The sequence below is a fragment of the Coregonus lavaretus genome (genome assembly GCF_964263955.1).
Source record: "Coregonus lavaretus genome assembly, contig: HAP1_SCAFFOLD_6248, whole genome shotgun sequence".
Taxonomy (NCBI): Eukaryota; Metazoa; Chordata; class Actinopteri; order Salmoniformes; family Salmonidae; genus Coregonus; species Coregonus lavaretus.
In genome coordinates this window covers 10,001-16,022 of record NW_028163354.1, presented here as the reverse complement: position 1 = coordinate 16,022, position 6,022 = coordinate 10,001, and positions in this window count along the sequence as shown.

Genomic DNA, 6,022 nt, shown 5'->3' with positions numbered 1-6,022 from the left:
CAGGCCAGTTCATGACCTCTTTAGGCCTGTTTGTGACAGAGTGTGTTTTACGTGGCCAGAAACACACTCTTGAGTTTGAAATAATTGAGGCTAGTCAACAGCCATTACTGTCAGGGTCCACATGCGAGCGCCTTGGGCTTATTAGCTTCACCATCCCTCAGACCATAACATTATAGACAAAGTCCAAGCTGGGCCCCTGAGCAAGGAGACTCTCCTAAGCAAGTACCATGATGTCTTCAACGCACCGGTCGAGTCAGATCCCGGCGAAGTCCACTTTGAGTTGGATGCAGCAATCCAGCCTGTCCAGTGTGCACCTCGCAATGTACCAGTGGCCATGAAAGCAGCTACAAAGGCTCAGCTTGACAAATACGAAGCAGATGGCCACATCATATCCGTCACCGAGCCTACAGACTGGATAAGTAATATGGTTATCGTCAAGAAACCAGACAAGCTACGGATATGCATAGATCCTAAACACCTCAACCGGGCTCTGAGACGTTCACATTACATTATGCCCACGTTGGAGGATGTTCTTTACAAGCTCCCAAAGGCCAGAGTCTTCACGCTCGTGGACGCCAGAGATGCCTTCCTGCAGTGCAAGCTTGACGAGCCCAGCAGCTACATGACCACCTTTTGGACACCCTGGGGCAGGAAGAGGTGGTTGAAGCTCCCGTTTGGTGTCTCCGTGGCTCCAGAGGTGTATCAGCGGAAACAGCACGAGCTGTTGATGGGACTCAGCGGCGTGGAACCCATAGCAGATGACATCCTCGTAGTGGGCTGTGGGGACAGTGATGAGGAGGCAGAATGTGACCATGACGCCAAGCTGCTGGCCCTGATGGTCAGATGCAGACAGGTCAAGCTAAGGCTAAGCATAAAAAAGCTTCAGTTTAAAGTGCCAGAGGTTCGCTTTCATGGGCACATCTTGTCCTCCACCGGATTGAAGGCGGATCCAGAAAAAGTGAAGGCTGTCTTGGATATGCCCCACCCATCTGACGTGAAGGCAGTGCAGCGCTTCGTCGGATTCGTCACCTACCTGGCCAAGTTCCTACCGCGGCTCTCTGAAGTGTGTGAACCACTAAGGAGGCTCACGGACAAGGACACCATCTGGCATTGGCTCCCAAAACATGACACAGCGGTGAGGGAAATAAAACAACTGGTCACCCAGACACCTGTACTGCGATACTACCATGTGTCAAAACCTGTCACGATTCAGAGTGACTCAAGCCAGTATGGACTGGGCTGTTGCCTCATGCAAGAGGGCCAGCCTGTGGCATTCGCCTCTAGGGCACTCACTCCAACAGAGCAGAACTATGCCCAGATAGAGAAGGAGTGCCTCAGCATTGTATTTGCATGCCAACGCTTCCACCACTACCTGTACGGGCGTGACAATATTACCGCAGAGACAGATCACAAGCCCCTTATTGCTATATTCAGCAAGCCTCTCCTGAATGCCCCGAAACGACTGCAGAGCTACTGGCCCTACAAAACTACAACCTCAAGGTGGTGTATAAGCCAGGGCCAGAGATGTATGTGAGTGACACGCTCAGCAGGGCTACTGCATCAGGCACTCACACACGCTCCATGCATGAACAACACGCAGTGTGCAGCTTACAAACAGAGCAAGTGGATGTTGAACACATCAACCAGGCTGACTACCTCAATGTTACGGACCAGCGCCTTATACAAATCAGACAGCACACAGACAGGGACGAGCAACTCCAGGCATTGAGGTCTGTGATTCTGATGGGCTGGCCCGACTGCAAGGAAGAAACTGCTTTAGCCACCAGAGAATATTGGCCAGTCAAAGAAGAGCTCAGTGTTCAAAATGGAGTAATATTCAAGGGTCAGAGAGTCGTTATTCCCCGGTCTCTGCGCCCTGAGATGTTGGCGCGCGTGCACTCAAGTCACATAGGAGGTGAGGCCTGTTACAGACAAGCACGTGACACACTGTATTGGCCAGGAATGCAGAGTGAAATCAAAGACTATGTCAGTAAATGCACAATCTGCAATGAATATGCCATTGAGCAACAGAGAGACGATGATGTCCCACGAGCTACCAATGCGCCCCTGGCAGATAGTAAGTCTAGATCTCTTCCAGCACAGTGGCAAAGACTTTCTGCTGGTAGTTGATCATTACTCAGACTTCTGGGAGATTGACCTCCTCCCCGACCTCTCAGCAGAGACAACGATCAAACGCTGCAAGGCTCAGTTTGCCCGCTATGGCCAGCCAGATAGGGTAATTTCAGATAATGGACCCCAATTCTCCGGATGTGAGTTCCGAAAATTTGCTGCAGAATGGGAATTCGAGCACGTCACTTCATCACCACGACACCCAAAAGCTAATGGGAAGGCTGAGTCGGCAGTCAAAATCGCAAAGAACCTCTGCAAAAAAGCTCTGCGAGAGGGCAAAGATGCCTGGAAAGCAATCCTGCAGTGGCGCAATACCCCGACAGAAGGCATGGATAGCAGCCCAGGCCCAGCGCCTCATGGCACGGTGTTTAAAAGCAGCTCTGCCAGTAGCAAGCACTCTCCTGGAGCCATGTGTGGTAAAAGACGTGCTGGTGAAGCTACGTCACAGAAGACAGGTCTCCAAGTTCATCTACGACAAATCAGCAAAAGACTTACCTGAGCTCAGGGTGGGTGAAACGGTGCGAATGAAGCCACTACCAGGGGACCGGACGGGCCTCTGGAGACTCGGATCCTGTGTACAGAAAGTGGCACCACGCTCCTACTTGGTCGAAGTGAATGGATCACTGTACCGTCGTAACAGGGTTGACCTTCGGATTGCTGAGCCAGCATCTACTCAGAACTCGGATGGTCATAGGGGTCGCATGACAAAAGACGGAACCCCAGCAAGTCACATGGGGCCTGAGGCACTGGGCGAAGAGCCAGGGGATCACAGGTCGGCCACTCCCTCGCCCATCAATACTCCCCTTAGACAGTCAGGTGACACGCCTGTGCGGGAGCCCACAGTCCACGCAGACAAGCCCCCTGTCTTTTCACGCTGCGGGCGTCTGTCCCAGCCACCAAAAAGACTTAATCTGTAGGTTTCCCATTAGGGATTGTTGACAGACAGAGATAAAAGTGAAGAGAGTATCAAAATGTGTTAAGTGGTTAATAAAAAAAATTTAAAAAAAAAAAATACTTAACTGTTCATGTTGGAAATTACTACTAGGTTTGTTTTGTTAGTGAATTGACAGCTCCTGTCCTATTTTATAAAAGGGAAGATGTTATGGGTGGGAGATGGCACATTGATGCCATCTGTTGGTAAATGTTCATTACTGCAACTCCAGTTTTTTACCGGTGTACTTGAGATACCCGGATGTATTGCAATATACTGAACAAGACTGGTTACTCGCATCAATGCCTCTGCCTCGTTATTTAACATTCAAACAGAGTCTTGGATGTATGAAGTAAGATTTGGGGTGTATTCAATACGAGTAATGTTTTTAAACGTTTCAAATAGTTCACTCTGAACCGTTTAAAACAAAGGGTTGAGACAAGTTAACTGAAGAGCAAACCAAAGAGGGTTTAAGGACAAGACACAGGTCATCACGTTTTTTTTTTATAACATCACATTTCCAGTTCTTCTGGATCCATGTCACTTTGAAAGTATCAATTAATTAACATCAGAACGTGGTATTGGCATTGGTCTGTCATTGTGTTATAAATTGATCCATATTTTTTCATATAGAGGACAATCTAGATGAGTTATAGCCGTTGCGGTAATGACGCAGAATACAAATTCTTTCCTATTTTTCACAGACTTTTCTTGAAGGTAGAGATATAATATCAAACCCTCTTTTATGTCATATCTTGTTTTACTGTCACTTCCTGTTCTACACCACGTGTCAAACTCATAACACGGAGGTCCGAGTGTCTGCGGGTTTTCACCCTAACCCTTGTACTTGATTGATGAAATAAGGTCCCTAATTGGTAAGAAGTTTGGAACCACCAACACTCTTCCTAGAGCTGGCCACCCGGCCAAACTGAGCAATTGGGGGAGAATGGCCTTGGTCAGGAAGGTGACCAAGAACCCGATGGTCACTCTGACAGAGCTCCAGAGTTCCTCTGTGGAGATGGGTGAACCTTCCAGAAGGAAAACCATCTCTGCAGCCCTCCACCAATCAGGCCTTTATGGTAGAGTGGCCTGACGGAAGCCACTCCTCAGTAAAAGGCACATGACAGCCTACTTGGAGTTTGCCTAAATGCCCCTTTAGGACTCTCAGACCATGAGAAACAAGATTCTCTGGTCTGATGAAACCAAGATTGAACTCTTTGGCCTGATTGCCAAGCGTCACATCTGGAGGAAACCTGGCACCATCCCTACTGTGAAGCACGGGGGTGGCAGCATCATGCTGTGGGGATGTTTTTCAGCAGCAGGGACTGGGAGACTAGTCAGGATCGAGGGAAAGATGAACGGAGCAAAGTAGAGAGAGATCCTTGATGAAAACCTGCTCCAGAGCACTCAGGTCCTCAGACTGGGGCGAAGGTTCACCTTCCATCAGGACAACGACCCTAAGCACACAGCCAAGACAACTCAGGAGTGGCTTCAGGACAAGTCTCTGTATGTCCTTGAGTGGCCCAGCCAGAGCCCGGACTTGAACGTGATCGAACATCTCTGGAGAGACCTGAAAATAGCTGTGCAGCGACGCTCCCCATCCAACCTGACAGAGCTTGAGAGGATCTGCAGAGAAGAATGGGAGAAACTCCCCAAATACAGGTGTGCCAAGCTTGTAGCGTCATACCCAAGAAGACTCGAGGCTGTAATCGCTGCCAAAGGTGCTTCAACAAAGTACTGAGTAAAGGGCCTGAATACTTATGTAAATGTGATATTTCAGTTTTTCATTTTTAATAAATTTGCTAAGATTTCTAAAAACCTGTTTTTGCTTTGTCGTTATGGGGTATTGTGTGTAGATTGATGAGGGAAAAAAACGATTTAATCCCTTTTAGAATAAGGCTGTAACATAACAAAATGTGGAAAAAGTCAAGGGGTCTGAATACTTTCCGAATGCACTGTAGCATTATTTATCTGACTTGCTATGTACATAACGTCTAACCAGGTGCATTAAATATTTTCAGAATTTTGTAAAACGTAACAGAATATCAAAAGAGTGTGAGACAAGGCAAAAACAGATGTTTAAAAAATATACAACAATAATTTGAAAACTGAAAACAAAGTTTACATAATTTTAGTGTCTACTTAATATGTAAAAGATAAACAAATAATCATAAAAATCTACCCGAGACACAAAAACGCCTGTAGTTACAAAATCACTCATATGGTTACCTTACCACCTGGCCATCACACCACTCATATGGTTACCTTACCACCTGGCCATCACACCATTCATATGGTTACCTTACCACCTGGCCATCACACCATTCATATGGTTACCTTACCACCTGGCCATCACACCTTTCATATGGTTACCTTACCACCTAGCCATCACACCATTCATATGGTTACCTTACCACCTAGCCATCACACCATTCATATGGTTACCTTACCACCTAGCCATCACACCATTCATTTGGTTACCTTACCACCTGGCCATCACACCATTCATATGGTTACCTTACCACCTGGCCATCACACCATTCATATGGTTACCTTACCACCTAGCCATCACACCATTCATATGGTTACCTTACCACCTAGCCATCACACCATTCATATGGTTACCTTACCACCTGGCCATCACACCATTCATATGGTTACCTTACCACCTGGCCATCACACCATTCAAATGGTTACCTTACCACCTGGCCATCACACCATTCAGATGGTTACCTTACCACCTGGCCAGTGTGCAAAGCTGTCATCAAGGCAAAGGGTGGCTATTTGAAGAATCTCAAATGTAAAATATATTTTGATTTGTTTAACAGTTTTTTAGTTACTACATGATTCCATATGTTTTATTTCATAGTTTTGATGTCTTCGCTATTATTCTACGACGTAGAAAATAGTGAAAATAAAGAAAAACCCTTGAATGAGTAGGTGTGTCCAAACTTTTGACTG